This window comes from Ambystoma mexicanum, chromosome 2p (assembly GCF_040938575.1).
Source record: "Ambystoma mexicanum isolate Mex_15411 chromosome 2p, UKY_AmexF1_1, whole genome shotgun sequence".
In the NCBI taxonomy this organism is placed as follows: domain Eukaryota; kingdom Metazoa; phylum Chordata; class Amphibia; order Caudata; family Ambystomatidae; genus Ambystoma; species Ambystoma mexicanum.
This window is the reverse complement of record NC_090923.1, coordinates 918,599,059-918,613,402: the sequence shown is the minus strand read 5'-3', so window position 1 is coordinate 918,613,402 and position 14,344 is coordinate 918,599,059. Positions and strand designations below refer to the sequence as shown.

At 43.0% G+C, this 14,344-nt stretch overlaps 1 protein-coding gene across 1 annotated transcript in view; it reads right to left on the bottom strand.

Moving 5' to 3' along the window:
* Positions 1–3,327: 3,327 nt before the first annotated feature.
* Positions 3,328–14,344, bottom strand: part of LOC138566906 (cytochrome P450 2H2-like) — a 370,699-nt gene continuing 359,682 nt past the window's right edge. Inside the window, exon 9 of the mRNA XM_069644634.1 lies at positions 3,328–14,344. This exon is cut by the window's right edge and continues 26,083 nt beyond it. The gene's annotated coding sequence lies outside the window, so the exon portion shown is untranslated.

The following is a 14,344-nucleotide window of genomic DNA, read 5'->3' as shown; positions in this document are numbered from 1 at the left end:
GCTACGCTGGCCACGAACATTATGAAAATAGGTGGAGCATATCATTTGCACTGGTGATGTCAGTGTAAGGGGCGGGCGATCTGTATTCTTGCCACGAGGGCACTTGAACTTAGGGCGATGCATCAATGGATAAAATTAGCCACACCCAACCCGTTGTTTCCACATGTGTAAAAGTGAGGAAAACTATGGTAGGATGCATAGGAACATGTTTTACTATCGATTACAGTATGCTTAAAAATAAATGCCTGAACAATCAGGACAATAACATTTTTGAGCAAACTATTCCTTTAAATGAATCCTAAGCAGCTGTGTATCTAAACAAAAATATAAAAAGAGTCCTTTCAAACATTAAAAATGTATGAACAGTCTTTACAAAATATATACAAAGTTCATACAGTGCACTGTGCAAAAAACTATACATAAAAAACACCTTAATTTGGAGAAAGTCTGGCCAGGTCTGTCTCAAGGTCTTTGCTGCTGATCTTTTGTGATGTTCTTCTTGGTCTTGTGGGCAAGGGGCAACAACAGCACCAACAGTGTGTGGGAGCCACAAAGTCTTTGCATGGGCTGGGCTGCATATGCAAGGTGCAGCCCAGCAATCAGAGACAACATGTGGATCGCCACACAACTGAACACCACCTGGGCCACCACTGGCATGTGTGGCCCAGGGAATCCTGGTGGGTCACCTGACAGGGGGTGGCCCCTTCAATTATATCAATCCCACAAGGGCTGAAACGTTGGGCACTCGCCTGCTGTGGGGAACTCCAGTAATTAAATGTGCTACCTGGGAATGTGGCAGTGTTGTTGGCCAACTGGCGGGTGACATTGCTCATAGGTGCTCCCCTGCTAGCTAGGGGAGTGCCAACATGAAGGCCCGGGCAATAGCCGTGAATGGCGCAGCGCACCTGTAAACCCTTGGAGGGTTTCAGCCATTTTCCATGGCGCTCTGCTCATGCCTGTACTGTTTTTTTTTTATTTGGAGTAGAGGATCCCTCGTGCGGTCATGCAAGAGGGTCCTTTACTGTAGTTCAATTTTTTTGGATCCCCACATGGCTCTTTTGCGCCAGGGTACACATTCTTTGGGATTTCTTTTCTTTTTACCCCCGCACGGGGGTTACATCTCTTTCTAATCACCTCCACACTCCTTCTCTCCATCCTCCTGCTGTTCTCTTGGTCCTCTTCCTTAGGTCTTCTGACCGCACCCTACTAAACCACACAGAACATTACCTAAGTTTCTTTTTATATATCCCCCTCCTTCCCATGATGATTGGCTCTCTATCCCTAGCCAATCCTGTCTGACTATCCCCCGGGGGAGGGTTTATGCTGCTATGGGAGCTTTCAAAAGGGCCCTAAACCCCACCACCTTTCTATGCGGCTCAGCGTATTCAGAGTATGGGCAACACAATGGCCCCTAGGGAACTGCTGCTCCCTACTGTTATGGCCATTCTGTAGGCATCCTTTTAATGTAAATATCCCTAGCGGACTAGTGACTTCGCCTTCTACGCAGGCTCCAGCAGGTGGTGCCTGCTGGAGCCGTGCTCATCTCCAGGGCGCACCATCTCTGTGCATGCGCTGCCCCCTCGCATGGATTAGCTCCTCTGACCAGCAGCACGCAAGAAGATGGGTCATCCCTCGGCAGCTCTCTCGCCTCCAACTGCTAGACTTGTCAAGGGCTCTGCTGCCTGACCTCTTCTCTCATTCAGCGTCCTATTGCGCCTCAGCAGGTAAGAAAGGCTTGGGAGGGAGTCTGCAGCCAGGCACCCTGAAAAGGGTCAAGGGTCAGAATCCCCCCTCTCTACCCTGACAGGGCCTTGAAACAGGCCCTGGCACAGCAGATAAAACAAAATGCTTATTACACAATGTACAATATGCTTACTACAGTCCATATAGCAAACAACTCAGCACATATACTGTACAAAGCAACGTACACTGCACAGCACATAGACATGCCACACTTCCCAACCTCTCCTCTCTCTTCCCTCTTCTCTATCCTTTTTGATTCCACTCACTACTTGCCCCTTCTCTCACTCTCAGCTCCCTCTTCCATTTATCTTGTCTCTTCCTCGTCGCCTCCCCTTCTTTCCCTCATCTCTCCCTCTTCTTCTCCCTGCTCCTTTGCCTCCTTTTTCTCACTTTCTCTCTCCGTTCACCTCCCCTCGCCTTATGCCCCATCTGACCTGTCTTCTCCCTCTCACTCTTGTTCCAGTCACCCTCTTCTCTCTCCCTCTCCCATCTAGTTTTGCTCCATAATTTTTGCCCCTACATCTCTTGCTCTCCCTCCATTGCACTACTCCCCATCCTCCTTACCCATCTCTTTTACTCCCTAATTCTCACATCCTACTCACGTATTTCCTCCCTCTCGCAATCATTTCTCATTCTCCCTCCTTCTCATCTCCCACACCTTTCTTTTCTCCTTCCTCTTCTCTCCTACTAGCTGCATTTTTTAAAGCACCAGCAATGAATTACACAAATGCACAAACATCAGGCCAACAAATCTGAGTTGCAAGGAGCGGCACCCTTCCTCAACTCTCATGCTGGACTTCCTTTGCATCTTGTACTCATGGTGGCCCTGAATCATGCGGTTCCATCTTCAGCTTGCATCCTGGCTTGCAACATTATGTGTTACTACTGACTTCTGCAATTGTATTCACTTTCCCCTCTTGCTTCTCCACTCTATTTGACTGCTACTCTCTGTTCTCTCCTCCTCTCCCTTTCTCCCTTTTCCTATCTCCTCCCCTCCTCCCCTTACGTTCCTCTATGCACTTACCCTATCAGAATTGTCCCTGGACCTAGTATGATTGCAACCTTGTCTGTCTCCTCACCTCTTCTCCCACTTGTTGTTTTCCCTCCCCCCTCCAGCACTATCTGAAATGTTGTCAGGCCTAGTACGATAGTTGCTTGTTTTGTTCCTCCCCTCCCTTTCTGCTTTCTGCACCCCTCTCCCTCACCTTTTGTTTTTCTCCGGCTCTACCAGAAATGTCATCAGGCCTAGTACGATAGTTCATTTCACATGCTTACTGTTCATGGCCTGTATGAATGTCATTGTATTTTCCCTGTTCCCTCCCTTGCCTTGAAGCGCTTTCAAACACATTGTGTATAGGCGCTATATAAATAAACTATCATATCATATCATAAGAGGGGCTTCTAGGTTTCTACACCCTATCAGAATCACCCTGGCACAAAACCTAGACTGGAAGGTGATGTGGAGGGCCACTATTCTCAAATATATACCATGACTCACAACCACAACTTATTAAGATCATCAGCAACATGAGGTCTTGGAAATGGCAGCTGAGCTTTACAAATAACACATAACATAAAATAGCATAGCATAACATAATCGTTTTTTTGTTTTATTGGTTAAACTCATTATAATGTTTAAAAAACATATGTCAAATGAATAACCAAAGACAAAGAAACATTACATTAAGAAGACCAAAAATAAAAGATTCATAATAAACTAAATTCAGTCAATATTCAGTTTTTAGAAACTTTACAACATATATTACCACGTAAGTCGTAGACCGTGTTAAACAGTAATTCCACATGCTACGTGGATCTAACTCACTCTAAAACTGACTAAACACTTTCTTTCTCAATGGCTGCAAAGCTTTACAATGCAGAAGCAGATGTTGTTCAGTTTCACTAAAAGTTTTATCCTGACAAAATCGAAAGAAGAGCTGATCCTCCTTCATAGCGTCATATTTAAATAGGACATCCCTCGTATGCATAATGTTAAAACGAAAGCGCTAGAAGGACCTACATGTAGCCTTGTCAAGGAAAATTGACAGGTAAGGAGCCAAAGTACCTCTATTTTTGTGATCCCCCTCAGATGTATCAGTGAAGGATAATGATGGAAGTCCTCCACTGTTTACCCCGTCTGTATCAAATAGTGCACCCTTCACTTTGCATGGATTCCCAGTCAAATATAAGGAATCACACGCAATCCCCTTCCGTAGTTTCTCAGATAGGTCCTCAAGGTCCATCAAGGTACAAAAAGCCTGACCCGACATATGATTGGAAGGTCCAAGTAAAGCAAGCCCTCCACTGGAGCCAAGATTTTGCTATATAGGGCAAAATACTTCCAATTAGCTCTTTTTTTTTAGCAAGGTGAGATGGAGCTCATAGCGTATAGCCGAATGCGGCATGGAAGTGGGGAGTCGGAGGGCTCCTCTTCTCCATATCAGGGCTTCCAAATAAGGCAAGTATGCCATAATTGTCAGATCATAGACTTTTAGAATAGAATCTGATCATAGAATCTGATCACTGGTAATAGAGACCATATGCCATATCTTGAATCCACTCTAGATAGTTGGTTCGCCAACTTGGTCGCCCTTGCATGCAACTAAGAGTTGATAAATGTTTTAGAATGTTTTGAGTTAATGAGGAAGCCCAAATAAAGGAGAGTGTCGATCCTCGCCAAACATACCTTCTGTATGTACCACTTAAAGGGCACCCTTTTCCTGATGTGTGACAACTGCATGATCTTTGTCTTAGCCAATGAGTGATCCTTCACAAAGGTAGACAATCCATCCAACAAATGCTGTAGACTCAAGGGCATAGTCAAAAATAAGGAAATCAACTGCATAAGCAAGCCACAGTACGCTAAGATGTTGTTTTTTCAGAGTTACCAATGCTTTTGGAACAAGATATGTGCCAATGTCAGCCATGTATAAATTAAATAGCCAGGGGGCCAATACTCAGCCCTGCATAACTTCTCTAGCTGTGGCAACGGGACGAGACAATAAAGCTTGCCAATTCAGGCACACTTGTATGAAGGAGTTATTGTGAAGTCCTACGAGCAGTCTAAGCAAGCCTGCAGGAATATTCCAACCCTGTAGTTTGTGCCAAAGATATGAGGGTTCTTCAGCATCAAAAGCGGAAGTTAGATTTACAGATGCAAAATATATTGGATTCCCACTTTTGGCCTAGTCTGCTTGCTGAATGCATTTAAGAATGGCTCCATTCAAGGATGTGCTCATATTCTTCCTAAACCCTGTTTGCCATTTCGAGATGAGCCCCTTTCCCGATGCCCAAGATTCAAGATGTTGAAGAAGAATGCAAGTGAAGACTTCCAAGTCTGCATCCAAAATTAAGATAGGCCTGTAATTACGGGGAAGTTATCATACAACCTTCTTGTAGATGGGATTTACAAGTGCCCGTCTCCATGCAGGAGGGAACAGCTCCAACCGGGAAACATTGTTAAATAATGTTGACAAAAGAGGGGCCCAAATAGATGAATTTGACTTAAAAAGGTAATTTGACAACTGATTAGGACCCGACGCCCGGGACTTACTAATACCCTTAATCACGTTAAATACTTTTTCCGGGCTGATATCAAAATCAAAGGGCTCCCTCTTTTCTAGGCAAGATAAATCAACTGTTGTTGGCTTCCAGGGTGGTGGGGCATAAAGGACTTCAAAATGATGGACCCAGTCTTCTTCAGAAACTGCGTTAACCAGCCTAGCACATTGCGACTCATCTGTATCATTAATTAATGCCCAAAAAGCCTTGACATTTTTATTAGAAAGGGTGCTCAACATAGGCTGTGAGTCCAATTGAAGCCCTTGAGCAGAACTAGCACAAAACCAAATTTGATAACACTGGCAATTGCATCTTCTGCAATTAGATTTTTCATCAAGGGATACAACTGGGTCATTATGTATTTGTCTGATCCGTCTTCGTAACTCTCTTCTACGGATAATGAGGAGTATTTTGAAGGTGTACCGAGGCTTCCAACCACATACCTAGTCTGGGGACGCCGACTTACATCCGCCACAAAGCATTCAAAGTTATCCATGGAGAGAGAGGCCAACCTTTCTGTCTCTTATTGCAAGGAGAGATTACTCTTAATGGTTTTGTTAACTCATGAGGCCAAATTAGATGACTAAGAAACACGATTCCCTTGTGCATTCAGGGAAATCCCTTGACGACCCTGGTTCGATTGGATGGATCCTTCCCCATATAACAAAACATCAAATTGAGCTGCCAACATCGAGTGATCGCTCAAATCAGATGGAATAGCCTCAAAGTAAGAACAATTAGTGAATAACCAGTTATCAACACAAACATAAATCAATAATAGACCTGCTAAGACCATTAGACCAAGTCGGGCGCAATGGGATATCTCCCGAATAGTGCCATTGAGTGCCATTAAACCCATGCCCATATGACCCTCCTCCCATACTTTTCCAATGAAGTCCCTGCTTTATCCCCCACTTGCCCTCCCACCCCTCCCAGGGTGGTAACCCACAGAACTGTTTCTGAATTCAGAGTTAATATCCCCGGACAGAATTACATGGCCCCTAGTAAACATTGGAACCAATTGTTTACAAATTTCATTAAGGACTCAATTTCTTCACTGAGGGGACACATCCTCTGGGCCAGTAGATATTAACAATCAAGATATCCTGGGCCCACACACTTTAAGTCCTATATGAGTGGTGATGAGACCAAATCGAATGTCATAATTAGCCACCACACGAATATCAGAAGTGGATTTCACAATTGCAAGAAGGCCACCATATGGTCTCTCCAGCTCTCCTTGACGGGCCTGTTGAAAAAGGACTGTATAGCCACCGAGGGAGGGTGAAGATGTTAACCAAGTTTCTTGAAGGGTGATAATAAAAAACCTTCTAATTATTACAGAGAGAGGTTTTTAAGTCTTGAGTCCAGAATATAGTGTGGTCCCGAGCCCAACAACCAGGATCAATCCTGGCTCTCTTCAGATGCCAGGATTTTCCTCTTTAATAACCAAATCTGCTGCCCTTCAATTGGTATTGCGCTCCCATCGAGGGCATACTGACTTCCTCTTAGACTTTGTTCCTTTTCAGTAGGGAGCCCAGATGGTTGCTTACTCTGGGCAATGAAGGGAACCAGGTCAAAGCCCAATCCTCTCACATCATCCCGTTTGTTCACCAGAATGTCCATCAACATCTTCGAGTTCAAGTGTATCACTGCTCGTTCCATCCTATGCCTCTCAAGTAAATGAATCCTAGATAAGTCTTTCTAGTGGATACTTGACAGGGCTGCAACTTCTTGTAAGAGTGTCAGAATGTTTGATCGATTAAGAGTGGCTCGACTTGTCTCTGGAATAACACTCTCAATCAGAATCGTAAACGGAGCGATTGTTTGCTGATTTCCACAGAACGTCAGAGACAAATGCTATTGCTTTTTGATCCAGCCAGCAGGGCCCTGTGGCTAGTAGTCCTGCCAGCTGTGGTGTTGCTGGTGAATAGATTGAAACACATTCACTATGCCCGGACTCAACACGGATTGCCCCCTTCTCACAGCTGATGACACAGCAGGATGTAATAAGTGGGGCAGAGCCTCCCCTAGCCGAGGTGCCATTCCACGGGCGTGGAAAGGCAGTACATCTTTGCGGTACATCTTTGCAGAGGGCAGAGCTCTCAGAACTGTGCATAGGCTGGGTAGGGATGAGATCCACATTTTTTACCAGGGAAATGGGCACAGACTCCTTATGCTTTGATACTTTCACCCCCAACAGCCCATCGGCACGTTTAATCAGTTGGTTGTTAGAACAGGACCCTTTATTTATGGATGAAGACTCCAGTAGTGCAATATTAGATAGGGCCAGTATAAGAATTTTTGCCTCACTTTTTTTGTTTTTTGAGTGATATTTTTAGATTTTCTCAGTTTGACGGCTCTTTTGCTGCACCGCACTAGGGCTTTGGAACAAAGCCTCTCTCCACCAATGGAGCCATGCTCAGATTTTCTTCAACAGACTCATCTCCTGCCATTTTTGTATCCATCCTACTCGTTAAGATCGATTTGACACTATAAACTGTCTTGTTTGCCCTGAAGATTATTTACCACAGATGGTTGGAAAGCTTTTAAGTTCACAATTGGGACCAGCCGGACTGGAGAAGGTGGTAAAGCTGTAGGGAGCACCTCGTCCATCCCAGATGATGCAGAAGTCGACCCCTCCTGATGAGCCCTTACTTTCAATTGTCCCCATTATTTACTAGGAACACTAGATAACAGTGCTTGTTTTTGACAGCCTATAGAGGGGACTGTCAACTTGCGACTTCCCTTCTGCTGATTTGTCGCCACCTTGGAGTCTAAGTGAGTGGATTAACGAGAACACAGAAATTCCTAAGCAGCCAGATAAGTTGATGTGGTCAAATTGAAACAGGAGTGACTCCAATAAAACTGTATTGGCTTTAGTTTTTCTTTGCAGGCCTTCATATAAGGAAACAAGGATGCATAAAACTTGATTTATTTCAGTAAGCACGCCCTGCTGTCCCATTTTCAAAGCCTTGTCACCTCCTCGTCGAACTGCTGATAAACAGCACAGCGGGCAAGACATTGCAGAAGGAGCAGGGGAAGAGGAAAGGAAATCAGTTCCAGATAGATGATGGACACTTTGTGGGGGTAAATTGGAAAACAAACTAAAGTCCGGAAGTGTGACCTCCAGAGAGAGGCTGATCGCAGGACATGCTTTTTTTTAGGGGGATATGCCCCACCAGACAGAGTGACTCCTATTGTATCACAGGACTTGGGTGTGAAGTGCTTCAAGTTTGGTCCTTTGCTAGCACGCACCTGTTTACCCCCCCCCCCCACACCCCACTTTTGTACTTTCCTGGTGCTCTGATCCAGACAGTGAAGCAATCCTTAAATCAGAAACTTGTGAAAAAAATAATGTAATTAAGTTAAGCTGTCATTTCTTATCCTTTGATGCTTTTGCCATGGCCAAGGAGGAAACAAGACCTAGTAGAGGAAGTGCTGCAGGCAATGTTTGACAAAAGTCATAATCCGACAGGGAATTTGGAAGTGGTAGATTGATTGCTGCAAGCATTTCAATGTCGGAGATAAATTGGTTGTGGGGAGGAGAGATCAAGGCGCAGCAGCACAGATCGTTCATTGCAGGAGTCTGAGGAACAGCATGCAGAGTTAGAAATGAGACTGCATTCACCGGGAGAGTTCTGGTTACTACCCAGACAAGAGATCAGCTCTCAAGCGAGTCACCGTCCTGGCTTCTCAGCTCCAAGCTCCCAACACTCCAAACACACAGCGTTGCACACTGCGCATGCTCCGTGCTGGTGGGAGGTATTTACAGAAGTAACTCCACCTCCAGCCAAAGAAACAGAGATCATACTCCAACAGGATACTGTGCCAGTAATGTCAGCTCCTAACACACAGCGTTGCACACTGTTGCATAATCGAATATGAGGAGGATCCAAGCTACCACAGCAAGCCCCACCTTCCATGATCCCCACAAGTAGGATCAGTGGCTCATGGCTCATGAACCCACCTTATACCACCGAAAGATCACCGCCAACCCACCAAGTAACAATGCTGATCCGGAGCATAGCAAGTAGGTGTGATACAATCTGGGCAGTGCAGGAAGCATAAGCAGATCACGCATTATCTCTCTGCATACACACTGAAGAGAATCACTGCATACTGACATACTTCATGTGTGACCTCCATTAAGGCCCATAGACAGTGGGTGCAGTATTTTCTCCTAGAAAGACTGTTACCTCTGGCTGCAGTTTGGTGATCTGGCCAACAGCACCACCGTGGCTGACAAGCCCCTCAGCAAGAAAAGAGCGGGTCTTGCTTTGGCTGAAAAGCTTTGTACAGTGCTGCAGCTGGCCAGAAAACGCCCTAGTTGAAAGATGGGGCTGTGTGAATGATGCTGTCCTGCTGCTGGCCCAATTATGGGCGACCCAAAGAGCCAATCAGAGATCAGAGGGGGTGCTGGATGTCTAGCATTGAGTCACTGAACACTAAGAAGGATGAAGAAAACCCCTGCCATACATAATGTGATAAAGCAACAATGAATACTTCTAAATGGGAGTTAGTGAGTGAAGCATGAAGAGGAAACTCTGACATGTGGAGCCATGTGGAGCCAGTCACGAGAGAGGAGTTAGATGGAAGAAGTTGACAACAGTCCGAACAAGGGCAAGAGGTAGAGCCTGCAGGCATATACCCAAAAACAGGATTAGCGGATGAAGCAGGCCTGAGGAAGTTGAGAAAGAGTAACCAAAAGGCCAACCCGGGAATTCAACAGAAAAGAACCATAGTCCAAATGGTAAAGCTGCACTCTTGAGTAAGAGGCCCTACAGCACCTTGAACAGCTGAGTTTGAGAAGGTGCATCTTATGAGGAATGCTTTATTGTGAGACTCAAAAGTTTAAGATCCTGAAAGAAACTGAGATAACCATTTTATCCAGAAACACTGCATGCTGGGACTCAGAACATGAACTCCTAAAGGAAATAGAGAAACTAACAAGAAACAGTGTGCCCTGGAGTCCAAAGAGTGGGTTTGTGAAACAAAACTAGACAGCCTGACTCATGAGAGCTGTTGCATGATGGAACTCTGAATGTGAAGTTCCTGGTAACCCTAGCAATATGAAAGTGAAATAGAGAGCACTTTCATAGAGTCCACTGAGAAAGGAAAAATACTTTGTAGGTTTCTGAAGACCAGGTCATAGAATGAAGAATTAAGTGGGGAAACATAATGGCCAGAGAGACTGCAGGTTGGAATGTATAGTGCACAGTAATAAAGAACATTGAGAAAGCCAAACTCACAAGTAAACTGCCTGCTGAGACCATGAGTGGGATGTCCTTGAAAGTCCCAGGAACATACTACTGGTAAAATCCATTGCAAACTGGATACAAGAGTCCACGATCTTCCAGCAATGTGGGCAGGGACTATTACGTGTTTAAGGATACAGCATGTAGGAAAACAAACAGCCTGAAGCACCAAGAAGAAGAATCCCTACAAAATAAACTAATTGCAGGAATCATAGGACTCCATGGGGATTTCGGGAGAATTACCCCTGGTTGAATTCCGCTGATTTTGTGGTTTGGCACAGTAAGGCAGAGTAATTACCTGCAGCATTCTGCTGGAGGTTCTTTCTTGGCCTTACCTCTAAACCCATAGTTCGGTGGTGCAGTAATGCAGCAGTAATGCAGTGGTGACTCTGTTTTTGGCCGCACTGCCGAACTTGTAATGAAGCCTTCACTACCCATCTAGTGCGTTTGATAGATTTCTCATTGCCCAATAATTTAGGAGATATGAATATTTTGCTAATTTTAAAAAGTTAGATAAATCTATTTCAGCAGTGCATGTAACACTACTGTAATTGTCATTTTTGAGAATGTAGCAAATGGCCCTCAGCACTTGTGGGGCCAACAGTCGGGTTCTCTATAGCCGAGGGAGGAGACTGATCTCATATGGAGGCGGTAGCTTGCCAAGTAATTTCAACGTGGGTGTGATATCCAAATCTTTCCGGTCTACAGTCGACTGGAGCTTGAAATTCTGCAGAATTGTGGTGAAAAACAGAAACAGCTCCATCCGAGCCAAACCTTCCCCAATGCACATCCGTTTTCCTAAAAAAGAGAACATGATTTTGATCAACATATGACATTATTGTGCTTGCCATTTCACTTCTAAGAACTTTTAAGGTATTTAGCAACCCAAACTTATTTAAATCTTGCACCTTTAGGTCTCAACATTCTGAACTGTAGTGTAGATACTCTCTGATATGAGCTACTACTTTAACCATTTGTCAACCAACTAATAGCGTAAACATTTTATGTGGGCAGTAAGCAGTGAACCAGAATGCTAAGAATCATATACCACCTGTTTACAAAGCTTCAAGAACTGGAATAGATTTTTCCTAGTCTATGTCAAATTTTATAATATTAAATTCTGACAATTGTAAATCACGTGGGCCATTTTCTATCAGGTTCTGAATACAACCCCCTCCTCAAAAATGCCTTTAAATTAAAGCCATGTGTATTGTCCAAATCGTTGCTAAGGTAGATTTGTAGCTTGTATAATGGTTACCGTGTTAAGTCCAAATTCTATATATAAATTTAATGGAGTGACATAACCCATTGCCCTCTTTTATTTAAATACATTTTTATTGTGATATGGTTTGCAACAAACCTTACACAAAATCCACACATAACAATGTAATTTCATCATTAGTAAAAGATTTATGAACAATTTGAGAAGAATAAAATGCAGTTTAAAAATCATATAAAATTATTTAAAACAACATTTAAAAAGTGATATAGTGCAATCATTAGTGAGATATTTTCACATATTAAACAACAGTTTAGCCCAAAACAGGTTCATTCCAAATTCAGATTCAGAGGAATCTAGATCTTTAAAAAACCTAGTTCTGAATGAATGAAAATAAGGACAAGCAGCAACCCAATGCCATAAAGTTTCCATGAATTCTGTCAAAGTGCAAAATCAACAGTTTGTGGAAATACCTGGTGCTTTAAATGAATTCCAATGTTTCATCCATTCTCTGGTAGGAAACTGATGTAGTATAAAACGCATTTACAATGTGAATTCTTTTCTACATGGAAAGCGTAATAAGTAGACTGGAGGTTGGTGTCTTTTTCGAGGGAACTGGGAATAGTCCGAATACAAGGAATATGTTTTAATTAAGTCGATTGTCACCATCCAATCATATCTAAAGAGCTTAGATTTTACACCTCCTGGACGATTAATTAGTTCTTCCTCCGTTGAGCCTATTTCATTTAAAAGGCCCTGCATCTTGAGTTTATACAAATTAATAGACTGAACAGAGGACTCCTCTGCTATTTTGTTAAGCTCGCAGTAGAGTTATTTACCGGTGGCAGGATAAACTTACCATAGTTCATTAGCTGTCTCCATAAATAACGGGCATGGAGAGATATTAGGGCCAGCTCATGGCGAATAATTCCATTTGGTGTAGAAAGACCAAACACCTCCTTCCATATTTTGCCTTAGTGAACATTCAAATAGTTGCCAAGGTCAATAAGGGACATACCGAGCCCATATAACAAAACTGGCTTAATCTTCATTTGGTAGTATCTTAAAAATAGGGAGAATAGAAAATTCACACACTCTAGAAAACAAACAAATTATATGAGAAATGAGAGGGCAAAGGTTATGTTTCAGAGTATCCTTCCACATTAGAATAGAAAAGGTGTTGGAAAGACTGTAGCCCAAGTATCTTGACGTGGGGACATGATCTAGTCTCTCATTACTCTAAACCAAGCACATAGTTTTTGGTTTAGTTGTATTGGAAAATATGACAAATTATGACCTATTTCCATTGGCCTGTAAGTTGTTAAACGAAGCATATTGCAAAAACAGATTTAATTTGTGTTGCAGACCCAAGGAAGTCCTATAAAAAAAAAAAGAAATCATCAGCGAAGACTAACCAATGTAGCCTTAAGTGGCCATGTCTGACAGGAGAGATGTTAGAATCCTGCTACAACTTGTCAATGTCACAAACGTATACATTTAAAAGCGTATGCGCCAATATGCATCCTTGCTTTAGGCCAACTAAAGATGACATGGATCTAGAAAGTGCGCCTTCCAAGGTCAGCCGAATATTAAGGGAAGTGTTCTTATGAAGTAATGCCAGGAGCTGAACACATTTAGGTGAAATATTGTGGTTCAGTAGTTTAGTTCACAGAATAGATCGAATCACACAGTCAATCTCACAAGGTATGTCAAGAGACGCCATGTATATAGGACCGGTTTGATTGTGTTTCACATTGTTACGTAGGTGAGCCAAAACAGTGGCATTTAGAGAAGTCCCCATATTTTGTCTAAACCCTACTTGAAATCGAAACAAGATAGGTGACTATTGCCTTATTGTCGTAAGATCTCTTAATAAAAGGAGAGCAAACACTTTAATAGTGGCATCAATTAAGGAAATTGGCCTGTAGTTAGTCGGCGTAGTAGGATCATCCTTTTTATGCTGGGGATAATAATTGCTTGAGACCACGCAGATGGACTGTGATGGGTCTCAAAAATATAATCAAAGTGTGTTTTTAAAAGAAATGTCCACATGGATGATGCTTTCTTCAAAACGAAAGGGGGAACACAGTCTGGGCCAGGGACCCTGGGCGGTTTCAATTTATTAATAGCCCATGCAATATCATTCTCTGTCCATGGAAAAATACCAAAAATCACAGGGCCCTCAGTTGGATCTTGTATCCCACCGAGTATATTCGGCGGATGAAACGTTTTCTGAAAGTGATCCACCCATGCAATTTCATTAACAGCAGAATCCACTATGGAACGAGATGATCCTATGGTTATATTAATAGTGCCCCCAAATTTTCCTCCCTTGACATTACAAAGATGTTTAAACATTAATTGATTATCCTTCGTATGCAATTCCCTTTTAAGAGATTTTACAAAGTTCTTATGTATTTGGGAAACATGTTTCTTTGCAATCAAGTACTCAATTGGTTGAAGCCCCTTCATCTTTAGAAGTGTAATACTTTAATTGCCTTTAATACTCTTCAAAGGCAAATATAGGAAAGTGTTTTGATGTTCGGAGTAACATATTGTGAAG